The following is a 16,706-nucleotide window of genomic DNA, read 5'->3' on the forward strand; positions in this document are numbered from 1 at the left end:
CCTCATTACATGAGATGAAACATGCACATTGGCAGTAACTAAGGGTTGTGGAGCATGCCCTGTCCCAATTGTGCTGTGTTCCTCCATAAAGGTACACTCAAGTCTACCCCTCTAAAAAATAAATAATTTAGTCAAGGCTTAACCTCTGGTGGCGAATGCATGATGTCGAAGAATGTTAAAGATCAGTTCCCACTCTGGGTCTGAAAACTGAAGAATCCCGTTAGATAATATCTGCAATACTTCCTGCAAAAGAAAAGGACTTCTGCTTTTCTAAAGTAATGTGTTTTGCAATATGAGGAACGAATATGCCACTCTAAAGTTTAAACAATTAAGAGTGATACAAATAAGACAGCAAACATTATTATGATTTTGTAATAACCTACAAAACTATGCACATTTACAAATGTCTCTATTTTGTTAAGGTTAAAACACAGATTTCACAGAAAATCTTAATATAAAAAAATATATATATATTGTTGATGAACGTGTAGCCTGTTTGAGGTATGTCTTTGAATTATATGCAATTACATAGAAGAAGTTAATTCTGGCGAATGTCTACTTAGAAACAGTCCTCTTTCTCTATAATCTTATGTGGAGAGTTTTGCTAGATACATTTCTTTTTCTGGAGCGGTGTGCATTTGCTGTAAATGTTTACCGAGTTTGCTGATGTACAAATGAGACATGGCTGGGCCTGAAAGGAAGTCTTGAAAATATATGATACCCCCTTTAAATAGGAGTATGTGGTTTTTGCAACCATTCTCTGTGAGTATACCGTATATCTAAGTATACTGGCAACACTTACATGTGCATCTCTGTATGCTGCTGCAAGGATTCACACGTGAGTCCAGATCCCAACTCTCATGACAGTGATGTTTGAACAGCCTCCTAAGGCTGTGTTCCCTGGAAGATGGCACGGGTGAACTGCTCACTGGCACACCCATAGGCACACAGAAGCAGGTGGAGTCAATTTCTTAAGTAAATCATTGATTTTTTTAAACACCAAACGTATTTATGAGCAAACAAAGGGACATTAATGGAAACAGAAACAATTCCGAACAATTGTTAACCTCAACAAAGTTATAACAGTTTTATTAGGGTGAGGTATTTTTGTTATGTGCTTGGGTCAGAAGGGCGCAAACTGTGTTACTGAAAGTCTTACAATAACGTTTGGTCAGTTTTCAGCAAACGTGTCAGGATTTCAAAGGTGCCCCTGTGTAAGGGGGGCACAGCAGTGGAATAACAAGGATTATTTTTTTCCCAGAGAGGGCCTGTACATTGTACACGTGGGCCCAGACTAGGGGCCACTGCAACCAAGGGGGGTGTATATCTGTATTTTATTTGTGGTGTTTTCTTTGGCATGCCTCCACGAACAATGCCAACGTTTGAACTATCCTATGCCATTGGCTATTGTTAACTAGTTAAAAGACCCAATTTAAGCAGATGCCCACTTCTATTGTCCTAGAACATTAAGTAATGTGAGGCAAAAACAAATCCTTGCCACATTTTTATTTATTTTAATTTTATTTTGGATTTGTAAAGTGCACTACAACCCTTGGGCAACGAGGCGCTGTCAGAATATGAAAGTAGGCTTACTTCGGGGTTACAGGTGAGCGGCCCCAGTTGGACAACAATTGCTTAGTTACAAAGAGTCCGTAGACCCAGCCACAGGTTACATTTTTGTGGCACAGTACATGGTATGAGAACAACAGAGTGCAAGGGCACGAACAGGTAAGAAAGGGAGGCTGTCAGATAAAGAGACATACTTTGAAGACATACAACACAAGAAACGGTACTCAGTGTTTGTCAAGGGCGTGCAGTTTGTTTTGGGGTGTGATGTGATGAAAAATGGTAAGTGCTGCAAAAGAGGAAAAGGGTTTTTACTTTGTGGTTCAATTTGTCGGCTTGAGAGATTAGATAGCTAAATTGGATGTGGGGTGCAGATGGGCTTCGAGACCACATGCACTTCTGGTAGAGTGAATTACTCAAATTGTCTCACTTACCAGAAACACGTGTCACAGACAAATGAGTGAAATTCACTGCATCACAGTTTAGCAATACATCTATTCTTTTTTCTAAAAGGGTATTCATGTTATTGAATACGTAAAGATAAATTAAAGAGTCAGTCCTGGCAGACTTTGTGCATATGCATATTTTCTTTTCTTGTGCAATACGGTTAAATACATGCAAAGTAACTTCTGAATATGAAAATGTATAAACCTGCTAATGGTAGAAATGCTGCAAAATCACACTCCCCTTATTCTCATGTTCATTCCCATTTCTTTAAAATATGCCAGAGTTCTCAAATCATGTTCTATATGTCCTGCCATTTTTATTCCATGCCATTTTGCATACCTGTATATATTAGAAAAGCAGGACTGTATGTACCAAACTGCAACATGAAGTGAACGTTAAAGCTAAAACTGGTTTTCTGTTTCACACCTGACAGAGCACAATTTGAGAAACTACTCTGTGTATGGCCGCACTTCTTTCATACCTCCACAAAACCAAGAAGAGTCTGTATATTTGTCACATGCGTGTAGTCATTATTTGACACGTGCAAGTATCTTGGCAGAATGCATAATAGGTATAGACATTGCAAAATGTGCTTTTAAAGGTGTTATGTCCTTTACAATAGATGTCCAGTAAAATAATGACCAAGAACCAGTATCTGTTCTCACTTATTTGGGTGTTGCCGGATCAGGTCAAAGGAGCCCACATATACACTAAATTGGATTTGAGAAGGGCTTATCATCTTGTACGCGTTTGACAGGCAACACATATAAGACAATCTCCCAAACATAGTATGCCTTTTCGAGTCCATTTGACCGTTGTGGTGAATGGCTCTACTTTGAGTATGACAAGTAGTGATGTGCCCCACTACATCCCCCGTCCCCTTTTCTCTTTTTTGACATAGAATCCGTCATCTTCCTGGATGAAACCTGATACCCTTTCTATTCCATATAGATTTGCCAAAGATAACCCTCCAAACCAAGTAACCTTAAGGTTGATCCAGTGTTCAGGGTAGCCCTCCTTAAGCCAGAAAATCCTAACCTTCGACCAGGGGTAACTCCATCAGATCCATTGATGTTGGAACATGAGGTCCACAAGATCTTAGACTCAAGATGAAGTAGTGGGTGCCTGCATTATTCACCTGACTGGAAAGGCTATGGACCATACGATGATCATGGGAGCCTGAATACCAGATCGACACTCAGTGGTTAGTCAGTACACTCATAAAACAAGAGGAGGAGATGGGTCTTAGGGGGGATGTTGTAGAGTAAACAGATGCTACCCAAGCTCCAAACACTGGACATACATACACTATCACAGATAGCGGGGGTTGACATCGACTTATTAGGCGACCCAGGAGGAGAACACCACATCTGTACCTTTAGTTAAGGCTACTACATATCTATTGAAGTGGTTCAAAACGGTTCTTTATTGTAAAAAGCTGCCATGGACCAAAGTGGCAAAAAGAGGCAAACAGAACAGTCTAACGCTTTACCCGAAGAAAGAAGAAGATAACCTGCTCAGGATCACAGTGTTCTCCAGTGGCAATGCCAGGAAATAGGTCTTGCCACTTTGGCTCATCAATCTCAATGTGGCTACCAATTACCTCTCCTGGCTAGCACGTTTCCTTCGTCATCCGGCTGACTATGCACTTTTCACACACCTTGATGTGGCACTCAGCTTGTCAACATGCATTTTAAACGTGGTTATTTGCCTTGATCACTATATTCCCCAAAGGTGAAAATAGGAAGTAAGTTGTGTTATGGTAAACGTACACAATTTGATTAAGTATTTTATTCTGGGTTACATCACTGGATACTTTTGACATGTTAGGATGTCCAAGTAACTCCAGTTTGATTGCCATATCATAAGCAGATATAATATCGAGTGCTCTCTTTCGCTCTATCTCTTTTTGCATTCTCTCTCTCTCTCTCTCTCTTTCTCATTCTCTGTATTTTTTGTCTCACTTCAAGTCTCTCTCGCCTTTCTCTTTCACTCTCTCTCTATTGTACACTGACTGTCGGCAAAAGACACGTTGTGGGGTGTGTGTTTTCTAGAGCGACCCCGGCGCTACTGAGAGCAGCGAGACAAGAGAAAAACACAAAGACGTTTGGAGGACGTGCTGTGTTTTTATGATTAAAATTAGAATTAGATCAACAGTGACAGATGCAGCCCGTGATGTGGACACTGTCCTGGAATTTGGAGTCATACATTGTCATTGCCTGTGTCCTGTAAGAATGTCACCATCACACTCAGGGCACATTGCCTGTATGAGGGAAGTGTGAGGTACTCAGATAGGCGCTATGTGGATGCTGGGGTTTTGACATGTCATGTGAGGGGCCAGCGACAAGACTTTGTGATCTAATACTGTGTTTGTCATTTTCTATATGTTTTTCATTACGCCTGTTTCTGTATACTGCAGCAAATTTGCAGATGCAACAGAACTACCAACTAATCAGTGGCCTGTATACAAAAATAAACATTGCTTTGGTGCTCACAGAAGTCTATATCGAAGAAACAATTGGAATTTAACAGTTGTCTTACTGAGCAAAGCACATTATCAAAAATCTAGAATAACCATTACAATTATATGCTGACAGACGTTTATCAGTACAAAATGGCCAGTCTGGTACACTTACATTGCACTTATTTCAAAATATCGCTTCGAGAAAGGGAAAAGAGACATATGCCATGAATCAGAGTTTCTGGCTGCCTTGCATTAAATCGAAAAGTATTTTGGGAACATAAGCCTGAACTCATATTTTTATATTTGACAAATATGCCTTTGTTAAAAGGTTATATGCTAGAAGGGCTAAGTACAAATTGCACACTGGGCTTAGTGCTCATTTAATTTTTCAACTCTGGCCCGATCATTAAAGTGTATGTAACCATGAGCCATACATTTTCTTGCAGATGGCTTCTGAGCTTGCATGTCTGGATAAATGGCTATGACATCTGTTTTTACATGAAGGTTTCGATTTGAGGTCCCAATTGAGCCAGACATTTTGAAGAGGGTGGGCTGAGTGGGAAGCTGGTGCACAGACCTCTTTATAGAATTACATATATGGGATTACTAAATCTAAACTATATAGTCCCTAATTTGTCTAATGAGGCACAATTGTTGAAGTGAATGCCTATCTCAAAGCACCCAATTATTAATTGCCACCAAGAGCTGTGATTTGTTTTTCTTGGCGGCATTTTTGGTAACCCAGATAATATCCTAAAGTGCTTTGAGTCTTGTATTATTCAAAATACATTTAAACCGCATAGTTTTGTTTAAGACTGCACGAATATGAAGCATCCTGGTACATTCTCTGCTCTGCATGGCAATGCTACAATTGAATTCAGGGAATTCTAGTATAGAAATGTATTCCTACTATATGACTACTTGGTGGTTTGGGCAGATCGGGCCTCATTACAAGTGTGGCGGTCTGAAAAATAAGGGTGCCGATAGCAACGTACCGGCACCCTTTCCAGACCGCCACACTACAAGTCTGCCTGCAGGGGCCGCTGCGCCTGGCAGGTCTGACCTGCTGGGCACAACAGTGCAGGTAGGCAGACTTGTCAAGGAAGCACCGGCACCCTTGGCAATGGTGCCCCCGCTTCCTTCTCCCCACTCCCATGGAGTGTTACGGGAATGGGGAATAACATTTTCCGGCAGCTGATTTCTGAACCCACTGGGACTTGTAATGTCCCGGTGGCACCGGGATATCAGGCGCCGTAAAAGTGTTACGAGTCTGGTACTGGTGGGTTACCGCTGGACTCGTAATGGGGTCCATAGTACTGGAGATTGAAGGATGATATTAAAGAGGAGTTGTACAACGCTCTCCGCTCAAACTATTTACGAGAGTATTGGTATGGGGAAATATTTTGTAGAGTCGACACATACCAGAATGAATACTGGTGCTGGTCTGTGGTGGGTGGGTGGTAGGAGGGTGAAAGTAATGCTGGGGGAAGAAATAACAGCATTAAGTGCATAGTGTTTTATCTGAGTGTTATGTAACTGAAAGGGGAAAATATTCCATAAGTGAGTGTCAAGAATTAAAAGGTCTTGAAATCTAGGTTCCTGAAGGAAGAGGTGAATAGACACACTCAAAGTGCATGTGGACTGGTAAAGCTAAGCTGAAAGGAATACTCCAAGCCCATTGGCAGCCTACTGCGCAGTAAAGAGTGTCTTAGACAGAATGCAAGTCTAGATACGAAGACAGTGGAATTGATCAAGAGCAGTGAGGTAGGTGCACAGCAGCTGACTTCACAGGCTAACCAGGTTGTTCCATTCTGAACCACCTAAAGACACTTATGGGGAAGATCATGGGGCCAGAAATGAAGCACTCCGCCATAATCATGAGGGAATTTGACGTAATCATAAAGTGTGAGGGTTGAAGGAAAGAGATGACAGTAGCTCTTGGTTCTGAGGCAAGAAATTGAGAACCGTGTGTAGGACTTTGGATGCCCCAAAGCAACAGCTTAAAACCAAGTAATTCGAGTTATGCGGGAGAGATCTTTCTGGCAGAGGAAGAACATGTTTTAGACAGTTGGGGCTGGGAAAGGAGCTGGGTCCGTAGTGAGGGCCCAAATATGAAGGCACCAGGGGTCGGGACTACTGCCTACAATCAGCACATCTGTTTTGTCAGAGGTAAGTGTCAGCCAGTGTTGGGCCACCCAGCATTCTATCCGCTCTATTCAATCCTTCAAACAACAGATGATAATCCCGAGATCCCAGCAGAGGCGTAGGCAGGGTAGGGCCTGAGGGGCAAGGCCCACCCCAAAATCTGTAAATGCCCACTCAGAAGCTGGGTGTGGGAATTTACATATATTTGTGTCAGTGCAGTGGGCCCAACTACATTAGCTTCAGGTCCTATTTGCTAGACACTCCTGGCTACGCCTCTGGATCCCAGCTCAGGCGGAGCAAGTTCTGGGCATCGCCAGCATTTGAATATAAACAGATATGGTGAAATGGATAGAATAAGGGGTGATTCCAATCCAAGAGATGATGAGAGAAGGTTATTTGGAGTCTCATTATCTCTAGAAAGAGTAGGCAAGTAGCTGTAGAGCTAAAATATTCTACTCAGATTGATGCAGATTCTGGCACATTGATTGTATATGATATGATATGACATGTGTAATGCGCTTATACACAAGTGTTTCAAGTAGAGGAAAATGATTGGCATTTGCAAGTGAGATTGTGCTTGTATTGTGCCGGAGTGTCCATCTCAACCCACAAGCTTTTACAGCTATTGCAGGTTTACTGCTCTTAACTTAAGGTGCTTTTGTCTTTCTGTGGGAGGCCACTTGAGGCAATTGTGCTGTTGGATTCTAATCCCACTGAGATAATTATGGAGTAGGTTTGGGGCCAACCAACATCAGATTCCTGTTCACATTAAAATGGCTAAAACACACAAACTGAAGCCCGAGGAGTGCATTTTCAGAAAACATTTCAAAATGTTGCCTTTCTATTTAAATGCCCTCCCAATTTTGGCCTGACATTTGGTATCCTAAGGGTGCAGCAAAATACACTAATGGCCAAGGTGACATGAAGACTAGATCTCAGAATCAAGCCTATCTTGCCCCATACCTAGCATAGGAACCCATACATTTGAGCTGGGTGTTTTGTCTAGTGGAGGAGGGTAGCACCCTGCTGCAATTAAGCAGTCACACCCGATCAGGAGGCCAGGTTGGGTGGTAATGGCGTGCAGTCCAAGTTTCAAGCCTGAGAACAGCCTTAACGATGGGCCCTGTGTCGTTACCACCCAATCCGGCCCCCTGGGAATGGGTGTTATTGTTATTTGCACCCCGGGTTTCCAATACGGAAACGCGGATGCTGACAGCAATGTATTTTCTGTGAATGAACGGGACACGCTGCTGCATCCCATTCATTCATACAAAAACTTTCCTAAAATGCCTGCTGTGGAGCAGGAAGATGGGGCTCCACATCTTACATTTGCACGGCGGCCCGGTAGGCAAGAGCGGTTGGTCGCACCACTGCCTAAAGAATACAATGAGTGGGGTAAGGAAGTGGGGATGGAAGGGAACAGTAACTGGAGAGGAGGGAAAGACGGTGGGGCAGGGAAGCAGCCATCAGGTTCCTTGGAACGCAGGCTGATATCATGGGATTCAGCCTGCAATCCGAGCAACCTCATTGGTTGGCTCCCCGCCCGAGGTGCTAATATATAATGAGTATATAATGAAAGTCAGATGAATACACCTTTATGATATCTCTCATGCACACTGACCCACATTAACAGAAGGTACAAGCGAGATGATGGACTGATAGCACCTTCATGTCAAGCGTATTCTCCCAATATAATTCTTCCACATTGCAGATATAATTATTGATACTGTGATCTGTTGCATACAAGGTCGCCCACCTACTACCCCCAGTCATCACAAGAGCTATGAAAAGCAGCCCAGTAATTATTCAGGACTGAAACATGTTGTGTGGTTCGACCACAGAAAAGGTGCTAGGCTGGTGATGATACACAACTAATATGTACATAATATTCAGATGTGTCAATGTTGATTTAGACACAAGATAGGTTGCGCAAGTGAGGAGTTAATGAGTTAATTGATGTAAAGAATCACAACAAAAATATGCTAAGCTATCTAATGAATGATGCTTTTGCACACATATTGATTTGGGAAGGCGTGCAGACAAGGGGCTTTGCTTCTTTAGGAATATTTCGTTGTCCTGTGTTACCCATTGCCAATAAAACAGATTCCTCCAGCTTCTGCATAAATTGCAACAACAGAAGTCTAACAAAACCTGGAGAACTCATTCAGTGATGATGAGGTCAAGGATTTGAGAGAGTCGCTGACTGGTTGGGGCTGGATATTGGAAATCGGACACCATGGGAATAGTAAGGAAATGAAAACCTGTCTGTGCCCTCATGAAAGTGTGTCTGCTCTTCCTTGTTCGGATCAGTAGTCTTCCGATGTAATGTGGGAGAAAGTTGATCATGTCCAATCCCTTCATAGAGAGTAGGTCTGGGTAAAACTCTCCAGAGCTCACCAACGTATGTAGTGACCTAGACTCCTGGATAAGAGGGCATTCCTGGGTGCCCCCAAGCAACTCAAAGGCTTCATGTGATTCGGGCACTCATGCAAGGTTTCAAGAAAGAGTATGATGTTCTCATGTGTTTCAGGTACATGAGCATTTGGGTGATTTTGTGAGTCGAAAGTGAGCTTTTTGATGTCTACAAAGGAACATGCAACTTCTTGTTTCCTTTGTGTGTTGAGTTTGGCCGAAGCAAGACAAGGCACGGCTGGTCCACAGGGGCAGTATTTTATGTAGGGAAATTATGCAGCCATTTTCTTTTGGCATGGAGCAGGGTTGTGTGTTGTGTCTTTGTGTTATATGTAACCGCTATCATTTTTTTAGGGAAACCTAATTTTGTTTCTTAGTTTGAAAAAGCAATTTGTTTTGTGAAGCCAGTTAGTTTTACTTTATTGTATTGTGCATTTGTATGGCACCTATACAAAAGTGTTTAAAAGTGGCACAAGACAACAGAAGGGAGGTGGGAGTGGCAGGGGAGAAAAAACAACAATACATGGTCCACAGAGGTCTTGTGACATTCGGACCATGCAAGTACAGTGACAATAAGCGCAGGGGAAGGGGGCAGGACAGAGCGGAAGGGCTGGGCTAAGGCAAAGGGGGAGGGCAGAAGTGCAAGAGGGATGGGGCCCAGGGGCAGGGCAAGTGCTGAGGGGAGCCTAAGAGGGCAAATGCCAGGGCAAAAGGCGTAAAGGTCAGGGTAAGCAAGTGCTAGGGCGGGGGACCAGAATCAGGCTAGTTGGGGAATGGTGCTTGAGGGCAAGTGCCGGTCAGGGGGTGCTGGGGAGGACTGGATGCGCAGAGCCTGGTCCCTGTAATGCACATAAGGACCAGACACAGCGGCAGGGGATATTAGCAAGGGAAGGAGGAAGAGAAAAGGAAAGTCTTGAGAAGTTTAGAGAACTTAAGGACATCTGGCTTAAGTCCGAGGGTGGCAGGAGGCTCCTGCCAAAGAAAGAGATCTACCCACCACTCTCTGCTTGGAGAAATGTCTGATCTGCAGAGAGTTGGAGCTAGACAACTGAAAGACTCTAGCCGGGAGGTATTTAGGGAATGACAGTTGGATATAGCAGGGTCCTAGGCCCCAGAAAGCCTTGTGGGTGAAGCAGATGGTTTTGAATTTGATCCTTGTAGCCACCGGGAGCCAGTGGAGAGATTTTAGGGCTGGGGAGATGCAGCCCCTGGGCTTGAGGACAACAAGCCTTGCAGCCCTATTCTGGGTTAGTTGAAGAGGGCGAAGAGAGGAAAGAGGCAGATTGAGGAAGAGGTAGTTACACTAGTCAAGCCTGGAGAGAACCAGAGCTCTGGAGACATAATCTTCTGGAGAAAGGCGAGGAAAGGGTGAATGCCTCTGAGGAGGTGGAGCTGAAAGTTGGACTTCTTGGCAAGGTCCAAGATGTGGGGGTAGAAGGAGAGAGAGGAATCAAAGATGACCACAATGTATTTTGCGGCTATAGAGTGGGCGGAAGGGGAAACAGGGAGCAGGCGTCAGAAGAAGAATGTTGGTATTGGTCTTACTGACATTAAGGCAGAGATCATTAGAAGAACACCATGCCTGGATAGCAGTCAGGTATGAGAGAGGAAAAATGGAGGTAGAGGAGGGAAGCTTGAAGGAGATCTGTGTGTAACACTGGAAGTGAGGAGAGTTGGTGGAGATCAAGTGAGCCAGAGGGACAAGGTTGATGTTGAAGAGCCACGGCGATAGGATAGAGCCCTGGGGGACACCACAGATAGAGAGTGTGGAGGCAGAGAGTAAAGGGCCCAATTGCACTTGGGAAGGTCGGTTAGAAAGGAAGGAGGTCAGCCAGGGCAGTGCCAGGTCCGTGATGCCTCGGGTGTCACAAAGGCGATTTATGAGGATGGCATGATTGACCGTGTCAAAGGCAGAGGAAAGATCGAAAAGGATCAGAAAGGAGGGAAAGTTGAAATCAAGATTTGAGAGCAGGTCTTCACAGGTGTTCAGGAGAGCAGTTTTCTTGCCTCTGGATGCTCTGAATCTGTACTGGTGGTCGTGGAGTCAGCCTGCAGATTCAGAGTGGTGGGTCAGTTGGGGGATGACTTCTGCAGGACTTTGCCCAGGAAAGGGGTGATATTGATATTGATATTTTATTTGTATCGCGCACGTACACAAATGTTTCAGAGCACGACGAGGCAAGGGAGGGGAACAAGGGAGAAAAAAACAACGATCTTGCTAGGCCCAGTGACATTGAGAATGTGCAAATGCAGGGCAGAGTGAAAGGGAAAGTACAAGGAAGGGGCAAATGTGCAAAGTGCTGAGCAAAGGAATAAATCAATAAATGATGGAAATCAGACGATAGTTAGCCGGGCAGGAAGGGTCAGCAGATGGCTTTTTAGGAGAGGGTTCACAAGGGAGCGCTTGGGGGTTTGTGGGAAAGAGCCAGTGGCAAAGGAATGGATACAGATGTCAGCTAAGGCAGGGGCAAGAGAGGAGAAGTTGTACTTTACAGTTCTGTAAGAGCAGGGAGCACCTGTTTGGAGGAGACTTTCATAGAGCAGACGTCTCTAGAGACCTCATCCGGTGCAATGGGAGAGAAGGAGGAGATCATGGGAAAAGGGAAGGAGGGCAAGGGAGGCAAGCCCGGGTGGAGGAAGGGGAGGGGAGTAGAGGATAGTGAGGACAGGATGTCCTGAGTTTTGGTAGAGAAGTGTGAGGACAGTGCTGTGCAGAGAGCCTGGGAGGGCAGAGGAGAAGAGGAGACTGCAGTAGGATTGGCAAGTTCCTTGCAGATTTTGAAAAGTTCAGCAGCCATATTTTTGGTGGCCCCTGAAATGTGGGCTTGGACATAAGCCATCTCCTTGGATGGATGGAGAGTTGATATTGTCTTTGGAACAGGCGACATGCCAGTTTGTCAGAGGATGTGCCAGAGGCCTGCCACTTCTGCTCAGCAATTCTGCACTTACGTTTCAGAGCGGCCGAGTCAGAGTCATACCAAGAGTTGCACTTGGAGGCAGGCTTCATGTGGATCCAATTGACTGCATTGGAGATGGAGATATGGAGGTTAGCAAGTGCTGAGTCAGAATGAGAGTCAATAGCAGGGGTGGGAGGAGGAATAAAGGTGACAGAAAATGCAGCGACTAACAGAAGCTTCATCGGTCAATTGACAGAGAAGGATATTGGCAGTGTTGGCAGAGGCATCGCTGGAGGGACAGGGAGATCCAGATGAGAGGAGAGGGGAAAGTGATCAGACGAGGAAAGAGAGAGGTAGTAAGAGGATTAGAGAGAGTGATGTTTGCTTAGATGAGCGCATCCAAGGTGTGACCAACAAGGTGGGTCGGGCCAGAGGGAAGAATTATGAGGGAAAGAGAGTCACAGAGGTTACGGAAGAGAACAGTGGCTGCATCAAGAGAGTCTAGATGAATATGAAAGTCACCAAGGAAGAGATGTTTGGTGGAGGAGGTCAGAAGAGAGGAGGAGAGGTCAGCCCATTCAGAGAGGAAAAGGGAGGTAGGTCCAGGGGCCTATAGATATTTGCGAGAGTGAGGGAGAGAGTAGGAGAGACACCCAGCCTACAGACGAGGCATTCAAAGGAAGAGTAAGATTGAGTGGGAATGACAGTATCAGGTATCCATTCAGGAAGACAAATGCAACTCCACCTCCAGATCAGTAAGTCCTGGGTTTCAAAAGCAGTGAAAGCGCTGGCATTTAACCACGTCTCAGTGAGAGCGAGGAGGTTGAGGTCAAATTCTTCAAGGAGTTGACAGATGTAGGAGGAGTGTTAAACAGCAGAGCGAGAATTGATGGTAGATAAGTGAAGTTAGTTTCCACCTTTGAATGTCTTCTGAGGTGGGGCAAAGGGACATGGTACACCCATCGAAGGGGGTGGAGACGCCAGAGGGGTGACAGTCACAGGAGTGACATGAGAGGGGAGGAAGTTAATGAGAGATGCTTACCCAGAAGGAGGAGGTTGGTCTGAGAGCCCTGGAACATGATAGTGCCATTTAGGTGGCATTAAAGATGTACCTAGATGATGAGAAGTATGCCAAGAGAGCTTTGCACCTGGTTTCACCATTAATGGGTGAGGATGAAAAATGGGATAGTAGAGAGACAATATGGTGAGTCCCTAGGTCAGGGGAAGGTACAGTAAAGTGGATGTCAGTGATAGTCTGCCTAGAGGAAGCACTGATATAACTATCAGCAATGGAGAAGCCAGGGTTGGAGGCCAATAACTTTCTCAAACGTCTTCCTTCCAGACTCTTTGAGAGAGTTAGGATATGTGATAGAGTAACAGTTAGAGAAGATAGGGGAGAAAGAGCGCACCATGTGTACAGGAGGGTAGATGAGTCACGAAGAGGGACTGCACAGTACAGGAGTAATTCACCAGGAGGCCCAGCAACCAATACAGCAGTACAGTAAATCAGGGGTACAATGAAAAGGCTAACAATTACAGCAAGCAGTAGTATCACAACACAAATGAGGTGGGGGTCTGGTGAAGGGGGCAAGATTACAACACTATCACAGGAATTACAGAATGCCCAGAATCAAGATTTTAAAGATGTAGCTGGGGGCTCAGTTAGAATACAATCAAAGGTATCACAAGGTGCTCATGTTCGAGTGCAGTTAAAAAGGCCTAAGGAACCACATCTATGTATGATTTTTTTTAAAATAGCACACTAGAAATGCAGCAGAATGCAGTCAGAAAATGTAAAAAGAAACCTTACTAGATTTGATTTTTAAACAGCAAATGCAGCAGAATGCAGTTAGAACATGTAAAAAGAACCACAGCTAGATCTGATTTTAAAACAGCCCACTAGAAATGCAGCAGCATAAAGTTTGAAAATGTATTGTTCCTATACCACATCGAGTGCATGAGAGATTATGCACTCAGACAGCCATATCAAATGTACCCTTGCACTGAAAGTGTGGAAGGATGCCACATGGAAGGATGACAGCACGCACCTCTGGACGTCATTGAATGTTAAAGAGAAATCTGGCAAGGGCAGAGTGATGTGATAAGATGATATATAAACCTATGCTGAAACGATATAAAAATACTTAAGAATTAACTTAAGAAGTAACAATGTAACTGAAGCACCAAGAGAAATATGTACCTAAGGTTAAAGTAATTGTGAATACAAAGAAGATATACTAACTTACTGATCACACTAACGCAAGGAAGAAAGAAAACATATAGAGGCTTGCTGTAGAAGAATATATAACGTTGCAAGGACGGCATGATAGGAAAATGAATGCTATCTTACGTCAAACTCAAACAAGCTACCTCAGAAACAGACCAAAGCTGCAGAATCAGGTAAGGCTAGAAAGCTTTGTGTGCAGAACAATAGGAATGCCATGTTGGCCAAGGATCAAGGATGCTATTTTAAGGAATAATCACAAGACACAATGGGAGTTAACCAAGATAAGTTATGAACAAAGGGCACATTTCTCTTAGATTAAAGAAGAAAACATCTGTAATAGCCAAAGCATTGGACAATTAAAAATGTATGAAGTCTATGCAAGGAAGAGTGAGAAAGTCTCTAGAGGCCAAGATGAGTAACAGCACCCTGCATAATTGAATCAAATAGCAATAAATAGAAGGTCAAAATGGACAGATGTGTGGTCTCTTCACATGTGACTCAGAAATAGAAAACAGGGCCTATTCATTAGAGCCTCAGACGAAGATAGTGGTGAGCTCACACCTCCTTGAATGTTCTATGACAGTGAGCAGGCTTCAAGGTCAACTACAAGCAGAAGACTTTGGCTTAAGGCCGACCAATGAGAGATGATCGACTAATTGGGAAAATGGGGAGTAGTCTGACTGGATTCAAACACCTACTTTTCATTTCAAGTACGTGCTGCTAAAGAACTGAAAGTCCAAGGTTGAGATAGCATGCCAACCAATCAGTGGATCTAAGGGGCAACTAACATACAACGTTGCAAAGACCAATCCACTGCTATCGTGTCCGCTAAAATTAGTACTATACATATTTAAAGGTAGTTCAAGGCGTTTCCTACAGACAAAGGGCAGCCAAAGATGTATTCATTTGTATATGTTCTCTATGTAGAAATGTTCCCTTAACATATTACTTCCCTCACTCGGTTTCATAATTTGCTACATAGAATGATGTCATAAATGATGCATATTGGGGTATAAGACCTCTATGTAATCAATATACTGTGTGAGTGTGCATGCATTAGCCCGATGCCTGTCAGTTCTCCCTGCTTTATTAAATGAGAATAAAGTAGTACTTTGCCACATTCCTTGAGTTTGTCCAATTATTTACTCTGAGCTAATTATTTGTAATTCCATCTAGTACAAAAGACACTTCAAGGTGCTATTAATGGGGTTGATGATGGTGGGACTGGTCGTGGTGGTGGTGGCACTGGTGTTGATGAGGTGGCTGAGACTAATGATGGTTAGAATGATGATAATGATGATGAGGAGGAGTGGGAGGAGGAGTAAAGAAGGAATAGGAGAATGTTAGAGATTGGTGGAGAATGCAGGAGTTGTGCTGGATGAGTAATGGGAGGAGGCAGGTAGGTGGCAGGGTGATGATGGGGGTCTGGCACAGCCAGTAGCACAGGGGTCAGGATGAGCTCACAGTAAGCCAATAAAGGTGTAGAACAGGCATTGATTTCACTTCAGAGGTGCATGAGGGTCAGGAAAAGGCTCCCCCGCTCCTACCAGCCTCCATGGCACGGTTCTATTTTAAGGTGCTTGAAGTAGTTTACCAGCAGAGGATGAAGTATTGATTGCACCCTGTGTCAGATGTTCATCAGGAGGTATGCAATCATGGCCAGCCATGTATGGGTACAATGGCCCTCCTGGAACACCTGTGGCTGTTAGATATATTTTCTGAAGGAGATGCACCTAATCTGGTTGCATTTTGTTATTTTGGTAAAATTGTGGTATATATTATTGTGGTAACGCGTTGGTGGCTTTCCTATTTATAGTGGTAAGGCTCTCCTCAGAAAATACCCTAACACCTGTCCTTCATTCCTGGGCCTTTAAAAATAATAGCTACCGGACACATTACACTTATATGTGACAGTATCTTTTTTTTCCTTTTTTCTCAGCAACTTATCTACGATGCTGAGCTATACAATAGCAGCCAAATCATAAACCATCTTCCATTTTTAACCATGCATTGGATAAACATACATCACACACTTCTACACTTACTTACTATGAAAACCAAAGGTTTGCTTTAGATTTTACCACCTGTGGTAAAATAAATTACCACCTGCAGTAAAATGGGGCTGTTCCCTGTAAACTCGCAACCTCCGTGCCAGTGAGTGCATTCATGATATGCACAGAAAACTCAACTCAATCGGTTTTATGTTTGTGATAGTTTTATGTACAATGATACTCATAGCTATTCCAATAAAACATTTTATGTGGTGTAAAACTTGTGTACAAAAGAAAATGTCTAAATCATGTTGCATTTCACAGCTCGCCCTCATCAAGAGGATATTTTGGTATTATTTTATCACTGTCCTTGAAGACGAATAAAGTTGGCAGCAGATGCAGCTTGAGAGAAAGAAAGAAAAATAACAGCAAAACAAAATAGTTTTAATGTGATTTCAAAGCTGTGTTTGTTTCACATTAATAAACATTATGCATGAAAGAAACTTGCTGGCCTTGACTAGCTATAAAAAAATGCACCCATGCATCCAAACCTCACT

The sequence above is a fragment of the Ambystoma mexicanum genome, chromosome 6q (genome assembly GCF_040938575.1).
Source record: "Ambystoma mexicanum isolate Mex_15411 chromosome 6q, UKY_AmexF1_1, whole genome shotgun sequence".
Lineage (NCBI taxonomy): Eukaryota > Metazoa > Chordata > Amphibia > Caudata > Ambystomatidae > Ambystoma > Ambystoma mexicanum.